This window comes from Orbicella faveolata, unplaced genomic scaffold, assembly GCF_042242905.1.
Source record: "Orbicella faveolata isolate gen_17 unplaced genomic scaffold, um_ofav_v1 contig_1, whole genome shotgun sequence".
NCBI lineage: Eukaryota > Metazoa > Cnidaria > Anthozoa > Scleractinia > Merulinidae > Orbicella > Orbicella faveolata.
In genome coordinates this window covers 8,180,846-8,197,885 of record NW_028301536.1, presented here as the reverse complement: position 1 = coordinate 8,197,885, position 17,040 = coordinate 8,180,846, and the positions used below count along the sequence as shown (strand labels likewise).

Here is a 17,040-nt window from a genome sequence, read left to right as displayed (position 1 = left end):
ATTGCGATTGCAACCTTTTTTTCTGACAGCGAGCACCACAACCGTTAGAGAGATTGCTGTTGTAAGGAGGGGCAATGGTCTGCAACGTTCAGGGTAGCGTTGTAGGTCTAAATTTACTAAGGATTATAGGGGTTGTCATTATAGGAAGGTAGCAATTTATAAAGATTTTCCTGTGTCATGTGTCAGTCATTCCACTTCAACGCAACACCACGATGTGTAATTTATTTCATGCTTCACTCTCTGATTCCTCTCTGCTCGAGAAAGACATAGCGGAAAATCCTGGCTAATAAGCCTTCGAACGCAAACTGATTTAATCCTTTCGTGTGAGGCCCTGAAAACATTTAAAAAAGAAATTAAACAGTTTATGGCCTTCTCCGTTTGCGATTAATTAACTTTCTGCCATATGCAAATGAATACATGAAATATCATATATTTGAACTGCGGAGAAAGATATGAAGACATCAATGATCATCGCAGTTATATACACAACTTAATTAAGCAGCTTTGAAATTAAAGCCTGATTGTGAGCAGCTCCCAGTTGACTCGATAGCTCAAGCCTGAATGTTTTTTTAGGCTTTAATTTCACAGCTGCTTAAGTTGTGTATATAACTGCGAGGATCATTGATGTCTTCATTTCCGCCATATATTTTATTTTTTAGGTGCAAGGTTCCTTATACCGAATATATCTCTACATTGCCAAACATTTCACATTATACATCATCTTCAAGATATTCTGATCACTGATGTCTTCATTTCCCCCATATATTATTTTTTAGGTGCAAGGTTCCCTATACCGAATATGTCTCTACATTGACAAATATTTCACAAGATACATAATATTCAAGATATTCTGAATAACTTCGATACTGAACTAACAGTTACTCGTATCAGAAGCTACGGCGGGAAGGGTAGTGTTTGCTCGAATAATGTTAATTTTGTGTCTACAGTTAATACCCGTGAGAACATCTACCTAAACCACAAATATTTTTTCATAAAGGTGTTTTTATATCTCAACGTACAGTACTTAGCTAGCCAAAGGGTGAAGTTACATTTTACTTCATCTGAAATGCCGAAAGTTATAAAACGTTATATTTTCTCCCTCGGAGTTTAGGGTGATTCGCAAAACTCACTTGCACAGACTAGGCCGCTTTCGTCCTTAAAAAAAACAATGCTAATCGGTCTACATAAAGCTGGTTTTCACCAACGACGGAGTCGGTGTCGGAGTCGGCGTCGTATAGTCGGAGTTATAATAAAAAAATGGTTTTCCCACGAAGGTATCAGTATATATCAACATCAACAAAAATTCACATTGTACTGTTTTCATCGTTGAAAGCTTAAGTTTTTTTCAAGTTTTCTTTCAGAGAGATCTCGAAATAAGAAGCTACGTTTTGTCTCGCGCTATACAGAGGAATGTAAATAGGGCTTACTCACCTGATTGAGGTTTTCTCCCGTGTTACATCAGTGTCAAGATTTTTGAAGGACTGAGCGTGGTTGTTAGTAAACAGTGGAAAGGATTCTAAACTGGCAAAAATTAGGATACCCTGGCAAATCTAACAAGGCTGGGAGAGAAGGCATTTAATCCATAGGCTCCATAGAATCTCATTCAAACCTCACCTTGAAGGAAAGTCTCATTTAATTTTTTGAATATTTATGTTGAAGCGTGCACATGGAAAAAATTCCTGGAAAGGATTGCCTCTAATCTGTCATTGATAACTTGTTCATCTTCTTCTTCAATCCTTCTGTGTCAGAGTATCGCTTGAACAACTGTATGAAAACTAAACTCCAAACACTGCAAAATCGTAGTGTACGAATGTTTGACCCTGCTCTCTCTAAAACTTGGCTGGAAAAAATTAAGAATCAAACAACTGCTTTTCTTTAGAAGTTTTTCGTACCGATTTTAATTTATTATTCATCGAAAAAAGAAACTATAGCCGAAGAAATAGATTGCAAGCGCTCCTTGCAAATTTCACCTAACATAATTTGCGCATGTACGGTACATATCTTATGCAAATTTCGCTACGGCATTCCAATCGCTATTTTTATCGAGTAATTTTCTTTTAATTTTAATGTATATACTGACTTTATAATGAATATTTCTATTTATAGTTACTTAGTTGACTCTGACTGTTTAACAGGTCTCTTTAGGGACCCCTGCCATTGGGTTAGCAACATATAATCAACATTAAACTCTTTACCAGTCAACTAATCCTATTTTTAATTCCAATTTTCAGAATGAGACTCGAATTCTTTGCAGCTATAATTCTGCTCGTTGTTTTGCTACATGCACATGTATCATGGGGTAAGATTCCACTTGTGATTGGCGGAGTGTTTGACATCGACACTAGGCCAGGAGATGATAATTCCGCTGGCATGATTCCCATAGTGCGCATGGCAATCAGACACGTTAATTTTTGCCCCAAAACATTGGCAAACTACGAGCTACTAATGGAAATAAAAGACGTCAAGGTAAGCCGAATAGCACTAACACAGTATATTGTTCTCGATCACCTGGAAGTCTGTCCTCTAAAAATTTTCAAGCATTCAAATAAACTACCAACTGCTAATGGAGAGTTTCGTTAAGCTTCAGCGACAAATGTAAATATAACAATAACAGTAACACTAGTTCATTGACACTCCCCTGATAGGGCTTTTCAGTGACAGTACGAGAGAGCTAAACTAATCAAGTTGAAAGAAGTGGTTTACAATTCAATTGAAAGGGAAACAATGTGATAAACATTAAACAATAATCATACAACATAAAAAGCATTCGATAACGGGAGAGTTAAGCTACTTGTAAAGCGACTAGGAGTATTGCCACTCTCCTGCGAATATATTCACTGTATGTGCATGTTCTCTAAATATTTGAATCACTAGTTATCGGTACGTAGTCACAAGCAGTCGCGAAGCATATAACGTTGTTTGCACTTTACTCAGTGAAGTCGCCGGTTTCAGAGTCGTTATTGCTCGATCGATGAAAGCTGATGAATAGCGTTTCGTCCGCCGGTTGCATTCCACTTTACTTTGCTTGAGGCCGTAACCTTGGAGATCAGTGATCGCACACACTGCTCTTTCTATCTAGCTAATTTCTGTTTTATTTACGTTTTGAAAACCCTTTCAATTGTCTGAAGCAATCATTTTACATTTGTTCTGTATTAAACTCAGTGTCAAGATGCAGATGCCATGTACGCCTTCACTGAATTCATGCGAGAGAAGAAAAAGATGATCATGGTTTTAGGACCAGCATGTTCCAAATCAGCAGAACCACTGGCCAAAGTGACCCCATTCTACAACTTGGTTCATGTGAGTGGATAGACGTTTTATTTCTTTTAATTTTTCCTGTTTTTGCAAGAAAATGTTACTTGTTCTTGATAGCCTTGATTTGAATTCCTCAGCCTGGGATACTGAGTCAACTGGTTGTATTACCGATTGGAATTCCTAACCGGTGTAAAATCTGTTTTCAACATGAGTTTGCTTATGTCCAATGCAATGTCCTCAATTGACACAGTGCTAAATACGATGATGCATGACTTGAATGAGTTCGCTTATTCATTCATAAATTCATTCATAAATTCATCCATCCATCCATCCATTCATTCATTCATTCATTCTTTCATTCATTCATTCATTCATTCATTCATTCATTCATTCATTCATTCATTCATTTAGTTATTCGTACACCTAATAGCGCGCGCCCTCTAGGCGATTGAGCTCTTTAAAACAAAACAAAATAAAACCATATATTAAAAGACATCATTACCAACCACTGAAAACTCTAAGTCAAGTAATACGTGATCGGACGTGATCAAACCTAACTCATTCTTCTTATGCTGAGTTTTTTTAATTATAACGAAGAAGTAAACAAATAAACAAGGCTTAACTTCAACAAGGTTCTATCACAATTTAAATTAGAGCACGGATTGAGAGCGGAATATCTTCAAAATAAATCGAGAATTTAAGGGTTTTTGGTTGGACTTGACAATGCAATACGAAGCTTAGCAATTAGGACCAATAATCATATAATCCTATTTTCCGGTAGAGCCCGAATTTCTCTTTTCGTTCACCTCTCGCGCTCGAGAAGGAAACAATTGCTAAGCAGGCTAGTTTTAGACCTGTACAACTATCATGGCCTTCCCAGAGAGGGTTTCAATCGCTCATGGTTAACTCTTGGCAACAACTCATTTGCAAGTATTACTACATAAATAACTATAACTACGTTTGTGATTCCTCTGAAAATTCCCTGGTAAGCTAGATTGTCATGTCATTTTTTCCCGCAGTTTAATCTCCGATGCACCCTCCGGAAAGCTTAGCAGCCTGAAAATATCTATTCCGCAGTTTGAACACAAGCAAATTACAGGAATGAAAAAATATTGTCATCGACAGTGGGATAGATCTTCTGTTAAGTAACAAATTGTTTCTTTCGGCTAAAATTGTATTCTATACTAGGAATTTTAATTATAACCACGGTTATACTTCAAATAATCAGGTGGCCATGGCATCTGCAAATCCAGCCCTTTCGTGTTGGAAGTATTTCCCCACCTTTATCCGCACCATTCCTCCAGAGCATTTCCAAGACAAAGGCAGAGTGGCGATCGTTAAATATTTCAAGTGGAAAAAGGTGGCCGTACTAAGGGAGGATATGGACACATTTGAGGGGCTTTCCAACGATTTGGTCTACAGGCTAAAGAAAGCAGGAGTAGAGGTCAGCAGTTACCAGACCTTTTCAAACGATGCCGAGTTACAGATCGAGGAATTGCAGGTTTGGCGAAACTAATGATATACTGAATTTTTTTTTGATTTTATTCCATTTTTAACATTTTATTACCTTGGAAACTTAATGGCTGATCTGATGCCGCAGATTAGACACAGAATCCCTGGGCATGGGCCTATGAGGAGGCATTAGACATGGAGCCCGCAAGTAGAAAGATAGGGGAGTACGGCCCTAACTGGCTTGGACACATCAATGCACGTACTGTTGCAGATGGTCACAGGATAAAATTGTTGCGTACAGTTTTGCAAAAGTAGAAAAAAACATTTTACCGTGTGTTGTCCTCAAGAGTACGTTCAACAATGTGAAACGATATTATTTCTATTGGGTTTGAGGTCAAATACTCTTTATTAAGGCATACAAGCGAGGCGAATGAGGTGAACACAAAGTACACTCCTTGATCTTGTTTGGGTGTCAAACCACTGATATCGATATCTGTGGAATAACAGTTATATCAGACTTTTAAATGTTTTTTTTTTTGTATAACTTTTAATATGGCTCGTTCGTCTGCACCGAAACAAAGTTAAGCCCATATACACGTTAAATGAAGTTATGTTGAATTATGTTATGTTCCATACTCTTTATAAACAGCAAAAAGATTTGAGAATTATCTTCGGCATTTTCTCGGAGCAATCCGCGAGGAAAGTGATCTGCACGGTAGGTCATAAAACAATCGAGATATTTAAAATAATTTGAAATAAAACCTATAATTAGATAAAGTAAAGCAGTATTTGATTTAAAAGGTGCCGTTTTTGTTATACCAAGCTTTTGAAACAAATAACAGCTCGGAAGGTTATATAATAGCAAGATGAATCTAAGCTGCATGGTGAGGTAAATCAGAAAAACACTGCAAAGGATCTAGGCACTCACTATATTTCCTGCAAAAATTCTACCATAGAAAATTATTAAACGAATGTAACAAGCGCTCGAGAAATAGGCGGCACTGAATTTTCTCCTTTAAGTTGTAAATTGTTAACATTAGATTTTGATACAGGTTACTATGTTTTGATTTCGCGCATTGACATAAATGAAACTACATGAATTGTAGGCACATAGGAAAGGATTTTACGGTCCTAAAATCGTCTGGATTTTAATGGGGGGCAGATACAGATACCAGTGGTGGACTTATAAGGATGTCAATTGCACTGGACAAGAACTTAGCAGGACGCTTGGAAACTACATAAGCACCGAGGCGTTAATGATTGGCGCTAACAATGAGCGTACAGTGGCCAGAAAGGTAAGAGAGAACTTGACCGTCGTCCACGAAATGAGAAAATCTGCTTTTAAATGAAAGAATCTTAATAACAATGAGCCTTTTGTTTTAACTGTTTCCTCGTGCCGTTTCAAGTGCCCGTAATAAACCTTGTCGTTAATTACGACGGCATTTTCGCAGATCGGTAAAGAAGTGGTCACGAAATGTAATCTTTGAGTCGACTGCGGTGCCAATGTTTTTACCTAGCGATTGCCCTGACCTCGGAAACCTCGAGTCCGTTTGGGACAAATACCCATCTTCAAGAAGATTTTAACGAATACACATTCTACTGTATACTTTCTTCCCGTCGCTTTCCGCCAAATGAAATCAAGTATAAAAGTATTTTAGGATATACACAATCCAGAATCAGTTAATAAAGATGGTGAATTTTAAGCTTAAAATTCACCATCTTTATTGACTTATCACTACTCACGATGACTTCGATAGCGTTGATCCTCGCAGTATGCAGGACACCTGTCATGTATGAACTCAGTTAAATGACCTTGCTCTCCATGAGTTCTTGTAGCTCAGTGGATAGAGCGCCCGCCCAGTGTTCGGGAGGTCATGGGTTCGATTCCTGTCGGGGACTCGGAAGTTTTCTTTGTCCCACGCTCGTGTCATGTTGATTAATTCACCTTCACAATCCAGAATCACTTTGCCCAAATTTCTTAGAAGCTGTTTTGTTCACCAAGGATCGCCAAGGTTGTGAGTTGCTGCGATCCCCCTTCCGTAGAAAAAAATCTGACTTGACATCCTTCCAAGTGTAAACTCAGATTTGAGTTTGCAGTTAATACGAATGTGCAATGCAAATTGCGTTTTAGGCTAAAGAAATATTAAGGATACAACGTGAGAATTCATAACCTTGGAATGAATAAATTCTATAGGTTTCAAAATCGCAGTTTTTCCTTTAATGTGGGACGTAAGCAGAGGAAAGAGATAAACTGACCATTCGAGTTATGACTGGTGAGAGAACATCAAGGCAGGCCTTATGTCAGTGGTGTGATAACTACGTTCGATATTGAACAAATACACCTTGGATAATTTGTCCTCATTTGATTATGATATCCTCCAGACCGTTCGGGAACTAAGCGAAGAATACAAAACAGAGCTGGCCAAGTCACCGTACAAGGAACCCAGCCGTCACGCTGCCTTTGCTTATGACGCAGTGTGAACCATTGCTCTTACTCTGAACCAGTCCATCTCAGCTCTCAAGAAACAAAATGAAACAAGGAATATGTCATTAGAAGACTTTGACTACACCAACATTGCCATGAGAAAGATATTCATGAAAACCGCAAAGACAATTTCTTTTCAGGGAATGTCTGTGAGTGTACTGCTATTTTTTTTCCTTTGGTCACGCTACAGTCAAACTTCTCCTTACGCACATCTCAAGTGCAATGCAGACACCCCAGTTCACATATATTCCAGTGGGATACCCAAGTGCGTAGGTCCGCCGTCTATATATAATATAAAAGAAAAGAATAACTCACTTAGATAAAGTTATCAGGTAAAGTTATGTAATTAGGCGCATTCTTCTTTCATTCCAGGACCGTCGCTTACAGCATTATTGCACTACTGCTCAAATTTCAAGCATTTAGGTTCCGATTTGCAAAAAAACTTATTTACCAGTAAAAGGTTTCAAAGGGTTTTGTACTTCCTCCTTCAGTCGCTGTTTATTTACCTACAAACTGGTTAGCAGTGTCAAGGAGCACACTGATTGGCAAGGCTACATTTCTTTAAACAGTTTTCAAGACTCGCATTGTCATTGTGCATATTCCACACTCACAGTACATCACGTATGAAGCAAAGTGTGGAAAGGGGTATGCTGCCTGTACGCACCCGGGCGGAGCTCCGCCTTTGTTGCATGTGAATATAGAAATGAATTTACATTTCCCAGTGGAAAACGAAAATTAAGGACTTGGCAGAAAAGAGTCGATTATTTGAAACTGAAGGTGGAAACTTGATACTCGTATTTCTTTATGGGGTAGGTTTTCATGCTGCAAATGTGCGCTTATTTAACACCCCCAAAAAACCAAAAGTTTGTTTAAAGGTCAGAGACGTGTTAAATAAAAGAATACGCAAGAAACAAGCGACAACATATTTTCTGACAGGTTTATCCAGTTATTTTACGCAGTTAAATGTGGTATTTAACACCTTCAATACTTTATAATGTAAAAAAGCGTTTCTACATGTCATTCGCTCTTCAGGGGCTGGTGCAGTTTTACAAGAACTCTGACAGACTGAGCTTGCTTAACATTGATCAACGTCAAGGTACCTATTGAAACTTGTCAAATTTGTCAATCTATAAAAGATAATATCTAATAAACGCATAACAAATCAAAATCTCACAGCAAGACATGAAATATTTTCAATAACAGATCAATGTCAGGGGTGGATCTAGGGGAGGCGCCAGGGAGACGCCGCCAACCCCCCCCCCCCCCCCAAAAAAAAAAAAGGAAAAAAGAAAAAATCACAGAAGGAAGACAAGCCGGCAGAGCAAGCAAAACAAAACCGTCAAGGTCTGGATCTGCCACTGAACGTCACGATTAATCACAAACATAACAGAACAAAAGAACATCACGAAAGCACCAATATATGTCAGTCGAGATCACACTCTCCAACTCAACCCCTCCCCCGCAATAACAACGACCACACTGATACATAGTTATAAGTTTTTCACTGTCTTTGTTGTTTTTGTTGTTGTTTTGTTTTTCAAGTTCACAATGTTTTATTTTTCAGCCGGCGAAATGAAACGAATAGGAAGCTATGATATGAAACGAAAGATTATCATCGCTGAGAAAGGACAAACAGCGATGTGGGAAGGTACCCGCTCTGAAGAAACATAATAACTACTCTGTTCTTGTTTCACTCGCATTACTAATTAGATATTTTATCCCCATTGTAGGCTCTCTGCAGCACATGATTTGTTACCAAATTGCACTTAAGACCACCTTCAGTGTGTACATCTCCTTCTGTGCTCAAGTGAAAACATAAAACGTTCCCTTGTTAGGATTGGTCGAAACGTTATAAGCTCATACAATGCTTTGTGCTTTTTTTTTCTTTTTCTTTTCAAAAGCAGGCAACCATGACCTGATCCGAGAAAAAACGACTGCAATTTTTTTTTTGAGCTTTATATCACCACCCTGATTTTAACCAACTTCTGAGCATTTTTTCCTCACATGCTCGCTTTCAAACCTGAAATATAACAAGCAGTCTCGATATATAGCACTTATTTCTAATTACCATTTCAGCCAATGTGAGTAAAAAGAGTACATTCGCGTCTAAGGTCAGGTTAAGCTAATATATAGATCTAGCCAAGCCTAAAAGCGGAGCTCCTGATTGCAATAACTGACGATAAACGAAAGAGAGAATTATTTTTTCTTGAATCAGAAACTCAAAAAATGATCATTTGTGAGCATGTAATTGTTCAGTGTGTGGTTTTGCTATTTTTCCAGTTACATTTTAACAAACTATACCTAACAATCCTAACCAAGATTGGAGAAATTACGTACGCAATATATCAGGGACTTTCCAAGAGACGATTGTACAAGGAATATGTCAAAAGAAAAGTCAACAACGCGCCAGGGGTTAATTTGCGCCGAAATTTTGCCTTTGCGAATACTCCTTCGTTCTCCCCCAGAGAAATAACGTGACTTGAGCCCGCGATCCAATCGGTAAACCAGTAAGTGGTCAGCGGTCAACTTTAAGAAAACCACGCAACCTGAACCCGCGATATAGTCACGTGATACAGGTCAGTGCATAGCTTGTTGTGACAGCTGTCAATTAACAATAGCGTGGACGCCCAAAATCAAAGATGTAGCTATGGTAATGGTGCTGCTTTCTTAATTTTCAAGGTATTAGCGTACGGACGGACGTACGTACGGACGGACAGTCACGTGACAACCGAAATTTTTCAGATCGATGGGTTACCAAATTTTTTAAGGTATGGGGCTCTGCTCGCGCGCCGGAGCTCCGCTATGATGTACTTGTACTTTTCTATTTTTCAGATAAAAAAGTTCCAGCATGCAGCATCAACCAAATCCGAGTTCCACGGTACCTTTCCAAGGGAGTGGTATTTACTATGGACTCACTGTGTGTCCTGGGCATTCTTTTCGCAGCTGGTCTCTTCATTTTCAACCTCAAATACCGAAACGTCAGGTACATTCTCCCGAGTTATGAGTGGTTGACTGCCTTGTCCTTATGCTTTAATTTTCTCAAGTCACCTGCGTTCTCACTGCGACAAACTCTCATCATAAACAGGAGAATAACGAATCATTTTTGTTCTGTTTATGCTTTTGTTCATGCTTGTGTGGTAGTGAAAACCGGGGTTTATAGGGTGTTTTCTAACTCGCCGTAAACTATTGGTGCTACGCCGAGGTGAAAAATATAAGAAAATACACCGTGTGAAAGTCATCATCGACAGTTATCGTGTTAGGCTGTCAGCTAGTTTTTACTAAAGGTAGCAGTTTGAGCTTTACCAGCTTTAAGTCATTGTCAGCTCAGCTCTAAATGCTAAACTTTCTCGGTAGGTATATCCGGATGTCCAGCCCTAGAATTAACAACATCATAATTCTAGGCTGCGTTTTTATTTACGTTTCTGGAATCTTGTTCGGTATCGACAGTGAAGTTGCTTCCGGAAAGGCTCACGAAAGGGTGTGCCAGGTAAGATATCATGTTAAACATTGCAAACAACAAATTATATGCCAGTCTGTTTACTGCCTCATAACCCAGATCGCTACGTGTCTCCTGTATCTCAAAGGGGTTAAGTATGCAATCGATGTGCGAAGGCCATTGTAGCGATAAAAGAGAGGATGAGATCAACAATTAACAAATAAAGAAGCCCCGACTGTGCTCTGTTCTGTTGTAAAGCACGCAGGAAGCAGTAGAGCACGAAAGAAGTGTAGGGGAAAACACGAGACGTAGTCGAGTGTTTTTCCCTACTTCTTGAGTGATCTACCGCTTCCTAAGTGCTTTACAACAGAACAGAGCACAGTCGGGGCTTCTTTATTTGTTTTATGATGAAGAATCAGATAATTTCCCCACGCATTCGGCTGAATTTTCAAACCAAACTTTATTTTCCAAACGAGCAAAAGTGGCGTCAGCCGTGTACTGTTCTCTGACAAAGCACGCTAAAATAAGCCAATCACAATCCTTGTTAGAATTGTTCAAATAATTTGATTGGCTAACGAAGCGACAGCTGTCAATCACAAACTGGACTTCAGCTAAGCTTTCAGTTTCGAGAAGTTTGAGCGGCTTAGCTTTCGAGAGAAGAACGATGCCTTCAAAGTTCGCTTTTAAGTTAATTTTTAAATACGGATCTCAAGGCAGGTAAAGGTTTATAGTCCAGAGGAATCCGGCCGTATTGTGGCCCATGAAAACGAGCACTTTTCCAGTGCAAATTACGAAACGCGGAGCTCAAAGCTTGTGGATGAAACTGCGAAATGCCCGGTTGAATTTGAAAGGAGCTACAGTCATTTACGGCTTGTAGCCGCATGCAGCAAAATTGCCCGAACTAGCGTAAAAGTTAGAAAGACTTAACGGCTCCCACTGGTTCTACTTCGAACACAGAAGAGAATATCAGAGCAAGTTTTGCACTGACCACTCGTCGGTTTACTTCGCTGAGATGACCGGAGACGAGCGTTACTACACTACATGTAAGTGTTGTTTGAGCAAATGAGCATTTTTAATTGTACATTTGCAAAAATAAAGCTTCTCATCATAAACAGAGACAGTTCAATTGTTTTCTGTCGTTGTTTTACTTCTTAGTATAATTTCTGCCTTCGTAACAAAATTAATGTCTTTATCGAAGCACTGTTTAGGTTGAGAATTTGTGTATTTCGCTACAGCTGTACATGTTTTGTCGGCGGGAATCTAGCAAAACTTGTTATCTTAGTACAGTTTTAACACTACTGTTGCTAACAATGGTCTCTGTGAGCCATATTTACTGCAGAAAAATAGCTCGCTTCCAGTGCGTTTGTCTGAGTCAAAGGGGATGTTTAATTTGGGTCAAATTTGTCAAAATTCCGAAGCAAAAATTTGGAAGCCAACTTACCGTCATCAACCCGTGCTCTGTCCTCTGATAAAGCACGCTGTTTCAGCCAATCAGAGCGCGCGTTATATGGAAACTTTATTATAATGTCCAATACTGACCGAACAAGCTAGTTCAATAAAGTATTTATTACAATACCTCTTTCTAATTTGCTAATAATCTGATGCGTTCCGCGATCCATTCTCGGCGAAAAAATTGTGCATACAGCATCTTGGTTATTTCCAAAACACTGTGGTAACCAAGTTGAAGCTTGTTGATGCTTTCTTGCAGTCAGATTTCGTTTAACGTCCAATATTTTTAGGCCAGTGCATGGACGGCATCATTTGGATTCACCATGGCTTTTGGCGCTTTGTTCTCTAAGACCTGGAGAGTCCATCGCATCTTTATGAACAAAACTAAGAGAACGGTGAGAGTCGATGAGCCGTGGTAATTAACGTCTTTTTTATGGGTACTGTGCCACTATTTCAACAATGGAGTGTCGGGGGATGATCGGCTGATAGCTGCGCCGCGGAAATTTGATGTTCATAAAACGAATATTTACCCGAGAGGCGAAGCTTGGAGGGCAAATATGCTAGTTTTAAGAACATCAAATTTCCAATGGTCCACTATCGGACCGATTGTTCCTAAATATAAACATCTATTGTCTTTATTGTTCACTACTAACTTTTCTTCCACGCGCCAGTTCAAAAATCATATTGAATTGTTTTCAACTCTTTTTAGATAGAAGGCGTGAACACCAAATGTAAAATTTGAAAAAAAGAAACTGACAAATTGCGTCTTTCAATTTTTTTTGCTATAAGCCTGCTTGCTTACAAAAGCATTTTCACGGACGAGAACCATTCATCCAGGTATTTTCCTCGGACGGGCACTATGGGCAGATAATGCCTCTCCGCCGAAGAACACTATCGTGTCACGTGATCGATTTAAATCAATAAGAATCTGATAAAATTTAGTGGTGAGCTCTAGTAACTGATAATACTAGCTTGATCCAAACCAAAACTTGCATGTTAGGTATACGTTTTCAGAGTCCGTACCAAACAAGTGCGTTGTCCTCAATAGTTATAACGTCCGACTCCAAATGGCGAATTGATATCCTCCAAGGTAACAATGCAGCAAGTTGTTCATGCTACAAGGAAATTACGCTTTAGCAAATTTTGTTAAACCTATACTAACATTTGTCATATTCCTTTAAGGTAATTAAAGATTACCAGTTGATCATTGTTGTCTTCCTCCTCCTGATGATTGATTCGCTCATTCTCTTCACCTGGCAAACAATGGATCCTATTTACACCACTGTTAAAACATTCCCTAAACAGGTAATGCTTTGTCGCCTGGTTGAGGCCATTTTTCGAACAGTATTACAAGAAGCGATCTGCTGGGTAAACTTAGGTAGCACATTTTGCCCATTAAAACACTCACTTGTAACTACCTCAGCTAATTTCAATAATTTGTATTCAGATTTTAACATAATTTATGCTGTTAATTAGAAATATTCCATAATTATCACAAATAAATATTAATCTTTAATTCATAAAACTCACGAAACATAACTGCGAATTCGTTTCAGATCGACGAAGTCGCCGATACCGCTCTTTACCAGTACCGGACCTACTGTACTTCAAACTATGGGAACTTGTGGTCAGGCTTACTTTATGGTTACAAAGGCTTTCTTCTGCTGTTCTGCACTTACTTGGCGTGGGAAATTCGCAAAGTTCACATTCCAGCCCTGAATGATTCCAAACAGATTGGCTTTGCTGTTTATAACGTGTTTATTCCTTGTGTCATTATCATCCCGATGCTTAACCTGCTCAAGACTCACACTGATGCGGTGTACATCCTAAGTACTCTGCTGTGCATCTTCTGCAGTACAGTCACTCAGTGCCTCATCTTTATTCCCAAGGTAATAACTGCCCATCTCGTTTTATGAGAATGTGGGGTACATAAATTTGTCTCAAGATACCCTAGTAGTTGATATAGCTGCCATATAAGGAATTATTCACAGAAAGCAAGAAACTTCATTGTTATGCCACGTACACGTTTAACTGTCGGATTGATGAAAACTAATGACGAAGTTAGTGAAATAATTGACATGCACACCAACATGATACCAAGATAAAATGCGCTAATCCAAAACATGCAAAGACATGCAAACAGCGAAACGTTCCTTTTAGGAAAAAAGTAACATGGACGTTACGCTAAGAAGTGGAAGGAACACATTGACAAGTGGATTTTTCGCAATGATGGGTTTCATGACACCGTACCATACTTCTACCATGATAGTAATTTAAATTACCAAATTTTATACTGATACTAAATCAATCTGTCAAAGGAAGTTGCAAATCACAAAGAACAGTTCTGATCTTAAAATACTGCGAAGCTAATAAACCCAAAGCATAGCTGTAGAATATACTAGAGAAACGATTACAATTACATTACCGCCACATATCGAGATGGTCATAAAAATCACTTGGTCACCACTAGAAGGTACTGATTTTATTATTTTACAGGAAGCTGATTGAGTTTTATTTTGATTATTATTTTATCCCATTTTCTGTTTTTATACAGATTTTGGTGATAAAACGTACAAATGGTGACCCTGTCGATTATCAGAAGGGTTCCATACCTTCTAGCAATGGCTCTGATGTCAAAGTTTCTCCAGATCCTGAAACCAGCTCTCATGATAAGAAAGAAACTGCGCAGCCAAATGCTGAGTAAGATGTGTCTTATCAGGTCATTAATCACATCCATCTTAGCAAATACGTTCACTTATGTGCCTATGTTTACATTTTTCCAGCATTGTCTGACACCTGGGTACAAATAAGCCGGTCATACCGACTGCTGAGACGTCAAGAATGAGTTTTTTCGCAGTCTAAAGGAAACGGTTTTCATTCAAACAGAAAACTTTACCTTGTTATGTCTGGCCGAGAAGTTTGGTTCGAGTTTCAACAAAGTTGATCAAATGAGTTTCCTTCACATCGTCGACGCGCAAACTCTATTGTTCGGACCGCATGATTAGCAAGCGGACAATTTTCCCAATCAGTACTGGCAGATCTTCGAGCGATTAAGCCTGGTTTTCACTACGGCGTAAGTATATACATGAGTATAAGCACCTACGAATGCGCAGAATGGATAATTGCCTTAATTATTTTCGGCTCCATACCTCCTCGATACAGTAAAGCTTAGTTTGCTTATGTTTCTGTTGTGGGCGTCCTCCTTATTGTAGTTATGCCTATGTTTGTATTTGTTTTTATGTCGTTGTGAAAACCAGGCCTAAACAATTATGTAGTCTGACTGAGTAGACCGAAACAGTTCTGAAGACCGGATATTTATTTTTCTTTTATAAAGAGCTGCAAATCTCTTTAATGTTTTACCATTCTTACACGTAATAGGAACATTATTCCGTGATCCTTATGCGTAAAGTAAAGCCTGGTTTTCACTAGCGAAGCAAGCACAAACGCAAGCGATATAGGGATGACCCAAGTGAAAACGAAATTCGACGAAAACACAGTCACAAGCAAAATCATCCAAACCTTCCAAACTGTTTAGGCTCAAGGTAATCTGGATCCAGTGTTTTCATGGGCCAAACTTAACCACGTTTGGTAAATATCCTTGTACTTGTGTTATGCCTGAGCGGTATTTCGTTTTCATTCGTTGCAGCGCGAAAGCAAGCATAAGCGCAAGCACAAGAAAAAGGAAAATTTTTGATTCTTGTACTTGCGCTTGCGCTTGTGCTTATACCTGCGTGAAAACCAGGCTTGACCCCGTAATGAGGAACGACTGAAAAGTTTCCAACTCTTGTCGAGGAAGCTGTAAACCAACCATCCGATTCCTCTCTTAACACCAACGTACAGATGGAAACGGTTTTTCTATCGTTGATGGTATTAATAACTTTACTCATGTCTTTTCAGGAACTAATTCCATGTGTCAGTCAACGTGGAGAAACTCGGTTTACTCTCAGCAACATTACATTTAATGGTATCACTCTTGCCAGTAGTATCAGGATTGTCTTTTGTTGCATTTATCTGTTAAGAATTCTAATGCAAGCCTGAGAAAATAAAGACAGGCTAAGAAGAGGAAAAGAGTGTTTTCTTATTTTACCAAGGAATACATGGTGATAAACGGATTTTAAACTCGGACTGGACAGTAACAGACGATAGGGACCAGAGTTCAGGGAACTGGAAAAGCTCTTCACGGTTCAAAAATTATTCGTCTTCAGATAAAATTCAGTCATCTCCAACCGCTTGATCAGGGCATGCTAGTTTGCATTTGGTCAATTGCTCAAGGATGGCGCAGCTATTTAGCTTTCACTTCACGTCATTATATCAATCACAGAACTACTCCCAAACAAAATCCCAAACTAAAACCAAAACCTATCTAGCTCTCCCCTTCTACTCCTCTTTGAACGCCTGTCACGCAGATTACTGCCATGCAGATTAAAATATGAGAATTTGAAACCATGTGTAGCGAGACACTATCATTTGCATCGAGCATAGTTAACAAGCTTACTCGGCTTCTTCTTCTTCTTCTTCTTCTTCTTCTTCTTCTTCTTCTTCTTCTTCTTCTTCTTCTTCTTCTTTCTCCCCTCGTTTCATAACCTATATAATGAAAGCGTACATATACCACTGACTTTCCAATCCTCCAAGTTAAGCTTGAAGTAAAGCTTGAAGTAAAGCTTGAACCGTTTTCCGAGTGTTGCTATAAACCGCACTCGCCATTAATAACTTTCAGTCAGATAAAATCGACATCCTCTGTTCTGATTGGTTACGCAGAAGCATGCCCAGACCCTCCCCAGAACGTACCAACAGACAGAAGGCCAGACGTGGACTATGATTTGTCTTTATAAGGCCTTGTAAGGCGTGGTAGAGTCGTGGTAGAGTCGCAGTAATACGTCAATAGGTCTTCTACAGAATGAAATGTTGGTCCACTATCCGCAAGAGCATATCCTTGATCCTGAAAACATTGAAAGTAGTTTAG

The 17,040-nt window shown here is 39.0% G+C and overlaps 1 pseudogene; it reads left to right on the top strand.

The window, feature by feature from the left end:
* Nucleotides 1-2,071: 2,071 nt before the first annotated feature.
* On the top strand, nucleotides 2,072-14,830 carry LOC110045869 (gamma-aminobutyric acid type B receptor subunit 2-like; annotated as a pseudogene).
* Nucleotides 14,831-17,040: the final 2,210 nt, after the last annotated feature.